This window comes from Heptranchias perlo, chromosome 30 (assembly GCF_035084215.1).
Source record: "Heptranchias perlo isolate sHepPer1 chromosome 30, sHepPer1.hap1, whole genome shotgun sequence".
In the NCBI taxonomy this organism is placed as follows: domain Eukaryota; kingdom Metazoa; phylum Chordata; class Chondrichthyes; order Hexanchiformes; family Hexanchidae; genus Heptranchias; species Heptranchias perlo.
Genome location: NC_090354.1, coordinates 27,876,238 through 27,887,700, shown reverse-complemented (window position 1 = coordinate 27,887,700; position 11,463 = coordinate 27,876,238). Strand labels below are relative to the sequence as shown.

The window sequence follows — 11,463 nt, the reverse complement described above, 5'->3', positions numbered from 1 at the left end:
TATTTATCCAATTCCATTTTGAAGGTCACTATTGAATCTGCTTCCACCACCCTTTCAGGCAGCACATTCCAGATCATAACAACTCGCTGCATAAAAAAGTTTTTCCTCACATCACCTTTGGTTCTTTTGCCAATCACCTTAAGTCTGTGACCTCTGGTTCTTGACCCTTCTGCCAATGGGAACAGTTTCTCTTTATTTATATGAGAAAAGAAAATGATTCTACAGCATTCCAGTACTCAGCATATGTTAATATAACAAACAAGGTCTTTGCAGAGAAAAATATGACCTAACCGTACAATCCAATTCAAAGACCACCAGTAGAAATCCCACCATTCTACATAACGAAAACATATATTGACTTATTCAATCACTGGAAATGGGGACTGATAGTAAATGATGAAGTCAGATAGAGGAAGGTATAACTTGTCTTTATATAACAGCTTTCATAGCCTCAGGACATTCCAACACACTGCACAGCCATTGAATTACTTTTGAAGTGTAGTCACTGCAGCCAATTTGGTCCCTTACACATGAAATGAGATAAATGACCAGTTTATTTTGGCTGAGGGATAAATTCGGGTCAGTACAACCAAGAGAACTCCCCTGCTGCTCTTCAAATAGAGCCATGGGCTCTTTTACATCCACCTGAACAAATAGGCAGAACCTCGGTTTAACGTCTCATCCAAAAGATGGCACCGCTGACAGTGTAGCACTCGCTCAGTATTACACTGAAGTGTCAGCCTAGATTATGTGCTGGATCAAGTCTTGGAGCAGGGCTTGAACACACAACTTTCTGACTTAGAGGCGAGTGATATCACTGAGCCAAGCTGACACTTATAGTTAATATCTACCTGTATATCTGCTTCACTGATGAATTGCCTCACAGCATCATCAATGGAATGGATATTGAATAATAGATGATGGAAAGTGAATTAAGGGCAGTAATTTAGTTCATTCTAAGGATTTCGTGAGAACATCAGCATACAGATTATTTCCTCTCAAACTCACAGACAGCAATTTGATATTCTTTGTATTGTATAATATATAAACTGCAAAAATAGTTTCTCACTTAACTTTTTTGCCCTTTACATTTCCTCTCATTGCCTACCTCGGGCTGAGAAGACACTGACTCATGCTGCTCATCCGATCTATGAGTTTAGATGGCGAGTACCTGCAGGCATTGTGGCTGGGAGGACAATACGGCAGTGTGCATTCTCTCATCACTGACATCCACATGCGCATGTAACAGTTACAGGACTGGGATCAGGAGTCCTGGCAGAAATCCCCCCCCCGGCCCTCTCCGCAACCCCCCCCCCCCATCCCAGACTGGGTGCAAAATCTTGGCTCCAGTATCTGTAGGCTATTTAATCATGGAGTGCATCACAGCTAACCCTGACTTCACACTACATCCATGCATGTGGAATGTCCCAGCAGAGGGGTGGGATCTCTGGAGTGGGTAACCTGGAGTGGGATCGCTGGAGTGGGTACCTGGAGTGGGATCCTGGAATGGGAACCTGGAGTGGGATCTCTGGAGTGGGATCGCTGGAGTGGATACCTGGAGTGGGTACCTGGGGTGAGAACCTGGAGTGGGAACCCTGGGGTGGGTACCTGGAGTGGGAACCTGGAGTGGGAACGCTGGAGTGGGTACCTGGGGTGAGAACCTGGAGTGGGAACCCTGGGGTGGGTACCTGGGGTGAGAACCTGGAGTGGGAACCCTGGGGTGGGTACCTGGAGTGGGAACCCTGGAGTGGGTACCTGGGGTGAGAACCTGGAGTGGGAACCCTGGAGTGGGAACCCTGGCTGATTTTCCCCTTCCATGGTCACTGAAGCCAAATGTAGTGCTCCAACTGCTGCTCCAGGTCAGAATAACTAACTGAGACCAGGGATTGGACCTAGGGCCTCCTGGCCTATACAGCTCTGTGTGACACCATGTATTGCCTTTACTCACCGAGTCATCTGGAAGCTACATGAAATGATTTGCCTCGATTTCTATCGTCATGTTGCAGCAAACTTGGGAAAAAGGAATCTGCAAAATATTTCATTTTTTTCAATTAAAAAGAAAACTTTACTGGGAACAAAATAAAGACAAATACAAAAACACATTATACCCAGCAGTACGGAAGACACAAACAGAGTATTTTTCACAGAATGTCACAACAAGCTATCCTCTGGGTGCCAGAATGGCACCTGATGCAAGAAAGGGAAAGAAATGAGGAGAAGCAGGAGACATTGAACCACCAGGGAGAGGAAGGCAAAGTGAGATAAAAAATAAATATATAAAACAAACAGCTAGTCCCTGGGGCACATTTCTCAAGAGCTTATGCATCGACCCATCTCCTAGATTGTCCACCCTGGGAGCTGGAAACAAGGTTTTCAAACGAGGCAATCTGAATTAGCTCCAACAGCTAGCTAATGGAAGCATGTTTCAGCAAAGGTCTTCTCAGGAAGAGAGGATGGTGTTGCAGGGCTTAAATGTAAAAAACAAGACTTAAAGTTTAAGAAGCAAATGAAGACACACCTAATTACTGAGGAATTGGGAAAATGTAAAATGGCAAACGCAATGCTCAAACATATGGCCATAGTCTTCAAATTGGAGGAGCCTTGGAACAATCCCAAAGCAGATTTATAAGAACACTCTCATCACTCCAATGGCTGAGGATAGGAAGGCCAGGGCAGCTGAAAGTGATGCTAGTGTGATTCATAAACCATATGAAAGAACTTGCATTTATATAGCACCTTTCATGACCTACAGGACATTCCAAAGTGCTTTATAGCCACAGATGTACAGTCACTATTATAATGTAGGAAATGCAGCAGCCAATTTGCACACAGCAAGATCCCACAAACAGTAATGATAATGACCAGATCATTTGCTTTTTGTGTTGGGATCTTTTACATCTAACTGAGGGGGCAGACAAGGCCTCAGTTTAACATCTCCTTTGAAAGATAGCATCTCTGACAGTGAAGCACTCCCTCAGTACAGCACCGAATTGTCAGTCTAGAATTTATACTTATGTTCTTGGAGTGGGATTTGAACACAAAACCTACTGATATCAGAGGTGAGAGGGCTACCAACTGAGCCACTGCTGACACCAATGTCATATATACTCAAATAGATCCATAGATATGTCTCCATCTTAGGGGGTGAGAATTCAACTTCTAAGTGCAGTCTTGTGCAGGCCTAACGTCATGAAAAATTGAACGCAATTGGTCTCAAAAAGCTTTAGAAAACTAAGATAGAAACTTCGGATTATGTGCTGCAGACTTTACAAACTTATCCAAAATGGACATGTCAGATTTCTTCAGTTGCTCCTTAAATTTCACTCTTAAAGCTGCCTTTAGCTGGAGCCATTGTAACAATCGCTTTGTGCCAATGCCAAACGTACTCCTCACATATTCAGAAGAGGTCAGTTCTCCTTGTGAAATTAATCAATTTCAGATCCCAGCCTCAGACCATCCTTTCCACATTAACGGCCATACCAAAAATAAGTTGGCCGCCATAACTTTATTCAGGGGGTGGAGTAAGGATGATTTTGAAGTGGAATGTAACATTCTAATATTTAGGAAGCAATAAAAAATGGATGCACTGTCTTAATTTTCCACGTATGTGGGAATCCAAGAGTATTATCAGAGATGAGACTCTTGTAAAGCCAAAAAGGGAAGTATGTTGAGTGATGAGAATCTTGAGCTAGTGTTAGAAGTAACTTCCATTTATGTACCTCGTTGTGTCCTCAGGACAGCCCAAAGTGGTTCATAACCACTGAATTATTTTTGAATACAATCACTGTTGTAATGTAGGCAAAAGCAACAGCCAATTTGCGCACAGCAAGGTCCCACAAACAGCAAAGGAGTTCATCTGTTTTTTGGTGGTCAAAGGAGGAATGTTGGCCAGGACTCTGGGAGATCTCCCTGCTCTTCAAGTAGTGTCATGGTATCACCTCAAAAGGATGACACCTCCAACAGTGCAGCACTCCCTCAGTACTTCACTGAAGTGTCAGCCAAGATTATGTGCTTAAGTCTAGGAGTGGGACCCTGAACCCAAAACCTTTAGGTTCACAAGGCAAGGCTGCTACCAACTGAGCCAAGTTGACACTTAAGGAAGCTGGTGAGATAAGTGCTATAAAGTTATGGGTCTTTGCCATCCTTTGGGAGAACAATGACTCGAGCTAATTTAATTGAGTCCTCCAGCAACAAACCTGAATGAAGTGAATATTCAACATATGTTTTTAAAGGAATCCTTTAAATCAATCCTATAATTGCTCAGTCTGGGCGATGGTCAGTAGGAGGCCATCCTGCAATCCACCCTTTTAAAATATTTGATTAACTGTCTTACAATTCAGAAGCATCTTGACATTTTGAGAATAACACCCAATTCCACCTTCACACACACACACACACACACACAAACACAGCTCATTATCTGGAATGGCTGATGCCAAGGATCTGAATTATAACTACCTTTCTACCTTGTCTAACAATAGGGTACTCTGGGGAGGAACCAATTCCACTGACACCTAAACATCCTGGGAGCAACCCGTACGCTATCAAAATTCTCCTAAAGAGCACAGGTGCCACCAGGAATGGATATGGAAGCAGCAGATCTTACCTCACAAATCCACTGGAATTCTTTGAGGAGGAAATTGAATTGGTTATGCAGGGCTATAATGTGTTTGGATTTTCAGAAGGCATTTGATAAACTTCTATATAAGAAGTTAAGAAAGTAGGGAATGAATAAGAACAAAAGGGCAATCAATCCCCCATCTTACACAGAACATGTCCAATCTACTTCACTGTAGACTGTAGTCCACCTACTTAATCTCTTGAGGGAAAGTTCTGCATAATATTCCCTGATGCCCAAAGGTAATGAAGCAAAACTCCAGAATATTCCTCCATCGCCACTTCTTCAGTACTGAATGCTGGTTTGCTCCACTCCACAGGCAACAACAACACCCGCCCCTCCCTGCATCTCCCCTTGCGCCCCATCAACACAGGAACCATCATGTCCTATGAAGTATTTGATCGCTTATGTGTGTACTTATCCCTATGGACTTCAATCGCAGATTTACCCAGCTCATTTTTTGAGAGTTAATGTGTCTCAGCTGTAGCTCAATGGAAGCTCAATGGTAGCACTCTCACCTCAATTCAGAAGGTTGTGGGTTCAAGTCTCAGTCCAGAGACTTAGGGTACAAAAATCTAGGCTGACACTGCAGTGCATTGCTGAGAGAGTGCTGCACTGTCAGTAGGTGCCACTGTCTCAGGTGGATGTGAAAGATGCCTGGTGTCTTCTCCAGTGGAAATATCCTGAGCTCTTTGCATTGATTCTAACTATTTAAGAGGCTTAAGTCCCAGGATCTTGTCACTGCTCTTTGAACTCTCCGAATACCAGGCCAGCATACCCAATGTACCTAGCTGCATATCTTTCTGGGGGAGGGGGTGAAGAGAAGCACTAATGATTGAACGTTACTGTCACTTCCAAGTGTTGTGTGTGTGTGTGAAATTGCAGAAACAATATCTCAGTGAGTGAGTGTTCAATCTGTGGAACAGGCTCCCTGGGGAGATGATGGAAGCGGTTAGTATTGATTAATTCAAATACCAATTAGTTAGATTTCTTTCAGAAAATAACATTTTGCAATACGGTATATGAGTAATTTGAGACATGACATGTGGTAAGTGTAGCATGCTTAGGAGGAACAGGTAACTTTGGACCTATGGTTCCCAAAGCTCTCCACCACTGGGGGTTTCCTCATCTCATGTCTGGTCTATTGTAGACTAATTGATAGAGATTGATTGCTATGATTAGTCAACAACTCCATTATCATTGTATCATGCAGTAGAGGGCGTTCTAGATGGACCTTGGTCTTTTTTGATCTAGCAATTCTTATGTTCCTATGTATGTGTGTTGTGTGTCTGGGCATGTGTGAGAGTACACGTGGTGATGCTGCTGTGCCAATACATGGTCAGTAGACCTTAATCCTCCTCAAACCATGCAAAGGGATATCACTACTTTCCCGAAACCCAATTGAAGAAAGCCTAAGGAACCACAGAGCGATGACACAGAGTGCCATTTAATGGGGATGCTGGGACAGGCAAGAATCTAATGATTTGAATTCTTACAGAAAAAAAACCTAAATATTAAAGCCTTGTGGTCAAAAGATAATTTAAAAAATACATGTAGAAAAATACAAGTTTCATTTGTTGATCATTCATTGCCGAATTTGACAATTCCTCACAAATACAAGACATTGCTTTAAAAAAGGCACAAGGAGGATTTCTGGAACTGTGGTTTCAGTCTGACTCCCTGATATTCTGTCTCTGTTTAACATAACATTACAGAATAGAAGTGCTGTAACTGCAGGCATATTGTGTCCTGCATTGTGTGGAAGTTGCACTTTGTTCAACAGTTCCAGGTTTTAATTCTTTTATTATCTGGTCTTATCATAGTAGGTACAGCACAGGAAGAGGCCATTCGGCCCATTGTGCCTGTGCCAGCTCTTTGAAAGAGCTATCCAACTAGTCCCATTCCCCTGCTCTTTCCCCATAGCCCTGTAATTTTTTCTCCTTCAAGTATTTATCCAATTCCCTTTTGAAAGTTACTATTGAATCTGCTTCCACCGCCCTTTCAGGCAGTGCTTTCCAGATCATTACAACTCGCTGCGTAAAAAAATGTTTCCTCATGTCTGATTTCTTCTGAATTTTTCTTCATCTCTCGTCCCTCTTTTGTGTGTCTCTCATACCCCCTCTCTCTCTCTCTGTCTATCTCTCATTCCTCCTTTATTCCTCCCACCTCTCTCTTTCTCATGAACCATTACACTGAAGCTTGGGCCCCACTTACACTGCTCCGAACGCTTCTCAAACATTTAGGAGGTCCATTTTCGCACTGAGGCTTGTCCCTTTCCTCCGACCAGCCATGCTCGCTGCGGTCAGTGCTGTTCAGCGCAAGCTGTAACCGGACGGTAATTGAGGAGCCAAGGTAAGGGCACGATAATGAGGTGCGGACCAGCTGAGTCTGCCTGAAATAGCCAGAGCTCTGAACATGGCATAAGCGGTGCCTTTGTCATTGACATCGAATGGGAATGGCAAATGGCCAACGTTAATTGAAAGAAAGACTTGCATTTATGTAGCGCCTTTCACAACCTCAGTCCAAAAGCACTTTACAGTCAATTAGGAACATTTTTGAAGTGTAGTCACTCTTATAATGCAGGAAACAAGGCAATTTGTGGAATTTCATCCCACTGCCTCATGTGCAGCCACTCACTGATAGCTGACCTGCAGCCCATGCTGCTTTAGGATTCTGTCTGCTGACTGGCGCTAACTCCTTGACGCCTTTACAGGATTTAACAGGATCTAAGGAGCAATCAGCAGGAACAATGGACTGAAAGGAAAGAAAATGTCTGGAGCATAAAATCACAAGGGGAAAAGAATACTCAGCGAGAAGAAAATCAGAACATGTCCATGCTGATCAATACTTGTATTGATCTGATTACTGAACAATGCCTGATGTTTGCAGTAGGAGAGAGCACAGTATTTCATGTTGTACTCGTATTTATTTATTTGAGGAAACTGGAGGTTTGCCAGATTAGCAAACTGACTAAAGGCTGCTGACATCTCACTGGGCAACACAACTGAACAGGTGGAAAGAAAGAACTTGCAGTTATATAGCACCTGTCACGACCTCAGGATGTCCCAAAGTGCTTTACAGCCAATGAAGTACTTTCGAAGTGTGGTCGCTCTTGTAATGAAGGAAAACGTGGCAACCAATTTGCGCACAGCAAGATCCCACAAACAGCAATGAGATAAATGACCAGATCAACTGTTTTAGGTGTTGGTTGAGGGATAAATATCAGCCAGGACACTAGGGAGAATTGCTCATCTCTTCTTTGAAGACGGCTGTGTTATAGAACCATTACATTAAACCTTGGGCCCCACTTACCCTGATCCTTTTTTAAAAATTTGTTCATGGGATGTGGGCGTCGCTGGCAAGGCCAGCATTGCCCATCCCTAATTGCCCTTGAGAAGGTGTCGGTGAGCCGCCTTCTTGAACCACTGCAGTCCGTGTGGTGAAGGTTCTCCCACAGTGCTGTTAGGAAGGGAGTTCCAGGATTTTGACCCAGTGACGATGAAGGAACGGCGATATATTTCCAAGTCGGGATGGTGTGTGACTTGGAGGGGAACGTGCAGGTGGTGTTGTTCCCATGTGCCTGCTGCCCTTGTCCATCTAGGTGATAGAGGTCGTGGGTTTGAGAGGTGCTGTCGAAGAAACCTTGGCAAGTTGCTGCAGTGCATCCTGTGGATGGTACACACTGCAGCCACAGTGCGCCGGTAGTGAAGGGAGTGAATGTTTAGGGTGGTGGATGGGGTGCCAATGAAGCGGGCTGCTTTGTCCTGGATGGTGTTGAGCTTCTTGAGTGTTGTTGGAGCTGCACTCATCCAGGCAAGTGGAGAGTATTCCTTCACACTCCTGACTTGTGCCTTGTAGATGGTGGAAAGGTTTTGGGGAGTCAGGAGATGAGTCACTCGCCGCAGAATACCCAGCCTCTGACCTGCTCTTGTAGCCACAGTATTTATGTGGCTGGTCCAGTTAAGTTTCTGGTCAATGGTGACCCCCAGGATGTTGATGGTGGGGGATTTGGCGATGGTAATGTCGTTGAATGTCAAGGGGAGGTGGTTAGACTCTCTCTTGTTGGAAATGGTCATTGCCTGACACTTGTCTGAAACGAATGTTACTTGCCACTTATCAGAGCAAGCCTGGATGTTGTCCAGGTCTTGCTGCATGCAGGCACAGACTGCTTAATTATCTGAGGGGTTGAGCCTACTTACACTGAACCTTGAGCCCCACTTACACTGCTCCAGGGTGTGAGGAGGCAGACACAATGACCACTAGTGCCCGCCCCCAAAGGAAATTCCTGTGGCCTTGTCTTTGGGGCAGAGGAAGGTATTACTGGCTCCTGCCCCATTTCCTGCCCCCGTGCGTGTCCTCTCCCACCCTCTTATGCCTGCAGGAAATAGTCTAGAATTTCAGTGATGGATATTTTGAAGTTATGCTTGATTTTCCATTTTTGGGTTAAGGCCGAATGTTTCCAGAGCCTTTCCTCGGAAGATTACATGGATTGGGTAGAGTCCACAACAGAAGATATTGTACATTGCGCTGATGAGATGAACGGTCCTTCTCGTCCCTTGCTTCCCTACACTCTTATCTTACAATAGACAGTACCGCTCTTGTGGACGATCTACAGAACCCATACACCTGGGGCAAAAAACTAGAGCAGACCTCTCAATCTCCGAACCATGGAGCTAGCACAAAGCTTACAAAAACTGGGACAGATACAGAAAATAGGAGACTCCCACAATGGCTGGCCTGGAAACTTGCATTGCTCGGTGCTCTGTCTAAGAGTCTTTGTTGGCCGACCCCTGCCCATCAAAGCATCAAATGGTCCCAATGGTCCCAAGGTCGAGATGGTATGGAAGGAGCCAGCTGAACCTTTAACCCACTCAATTTTGCTGTTCCCTTCCCTTTAACTTTATTTTTCTTCTCACTCTCTCTCTCCATGTTTCCTTTTTATTTTATTTTTTCAATTTTAATTCCCTTCTCACATTGCACTTTCTGTTTATTTAATCTTCGACAGAATGTTACGGAACAGGGTACAATATCTTGTGAGCCTAGATAGTGAGCACTGGTATTCTATCCGGCCATGTGGGGCATCACAGCTGAGTTGGATCCTGTCCTCACTTACATCGGCGCGCATACGAACTCCGGCAGCAGTGGTCCCTGGACCGGGGCAGGGAGCAGCGACCCCGACTAATGTTTCTCTTCGGGAGGCCAATTGCAGTTTATTTTTAAGTGAGTTTAGCTTTATTCTCAGTAATGATACATACATACACAGACGCTGGAAAAACCTGTTTTTGATTTTGAATATCTCCCCACAGGGAGGTGAACCGTTCCCAGAGACACTGCGATACTGGGTCGATGCGTGGAGTGGACGGAGCAAGCCCCTATTCCATCTCCCTGTTCCAAAAATCAATTTAATATATGGTCCCCAGATAGGGGACGTATCAGATATTAAACTGGTAAGTACCTGCTCTGAGCTTGGCTAACTTGGTACCTCCCTGGTTTGTGTGACTCAGTAACACACTGTATGTGTGGTGAATGTACCAATGAGCCAACAGGGAGGGGGGTGAGCCCTGGTGATATTTGAATAGTGCATTTTGCTGTAGCTGAACAGCACTATTAACAAACTTTTGCATCTCTCGAGTGCAGAATATGGATAAGATTAAAAGACAAGGCTTTGCAGTCAAATGTGATCACACATTCAACCAATGAAATAGGAGACTCGCCAATTGGCAGGAAATTTAGACTCTGGGAAGAGTACCTCCATTACACGGCCTTAGATGAAGACTATTACAAGTATACTTAATACAATCCACATGTACTTCTCACTCTGCCAAAAACAGAATCTAGATTTGTTTAACATTTGGGTTCAATTATATGTAATCCTAGATATAAGGGATGTTGGTTTTGCAAATAAGTTACCATATTCCAGGTTCCTTGTCTGCCAGAACACAGCTCCCTTTTGGATTGTTAAATACACATAACCTCTTTTCTTGAACCCATCCTGGCTGTCCGTATTGAAAAGAAAACAAACTCATTGTCTCCTGTTGTAGTCAAGGAGAGATAGTTTGTTCATTCTCGGGATGTGGGCATCGCTAGCAAGGCCAGCATTTATAGCCCATCCCTTGGTGCCCTGAGAAGGATGGCGGGCCTTCTTCTTGAACGGCTGTAGTGGCTTGATACAACTGTGTGGTTTGCTGGGCCACTTCAGACAGCAGTTAAGAGTCAACCATGTTTGTGGTGGACTGGAGTCACGTATCAGCCAGACCGGGTAAGGTAGGTTTCCTTCATATTTCCCATCCTCTCGGCGACATCATCCAAAAACACATCAGGTTCCACATGTACGCTCTACCTTACGATCACCTCCCTCGACCCCTCCGCTGTCTCCGATTTCTCACACCGCTTGTCCGACATCCAGCACTGGATGAGCAAAAATTTCCTCCAACATTGGAAAGACCGAAGCTATTGTCTTCCGTCCCCGCCACAAACTCCGTTCCCTAGCCACTGACTCCATCCCTCTCCCTGGCCACTGTCTGAGGCTGAACCAGACCTTTCGCAACTGTGGCGTCCTATTTGACCCTGAGATGAGCTTCTGACCACATATTCGCTCCATCATCAAGACTGCCTACTTCCACCTCCGTTTCCATCTCTGCCTCAGTTCATCTGCTGCTGAAACCCTCATCCATGCCTTTGTTACCTTTAGACTTGACTATTCCAATGCTCTCCTGGCTGGCCCCCCATTGTGGGAGCACCATCAACACATGGACTGCAATGGTTCAAGAAGACCAACCATCACCATCTCAGGACAATTAAGGATGGGCGATACATGTGTCGCCTGCGCCCCAGGACAAATTTTT

General features: G+C 44.7%; 1 pseudogene; it reads right to left on the bottom strand.

The window, feature by feature from the left end:
* Positions 1-9,923: 9,923 nt before the first annotated feature.
* LOC137300271 (U2 spliceosomal RNA) lies at positions 9,924-10,092 on the bottom strand (annotated as a pseudogene).
* Between the last annotated feature and the right edge of the window lie 1,371 nt (positions 10,093-11,463).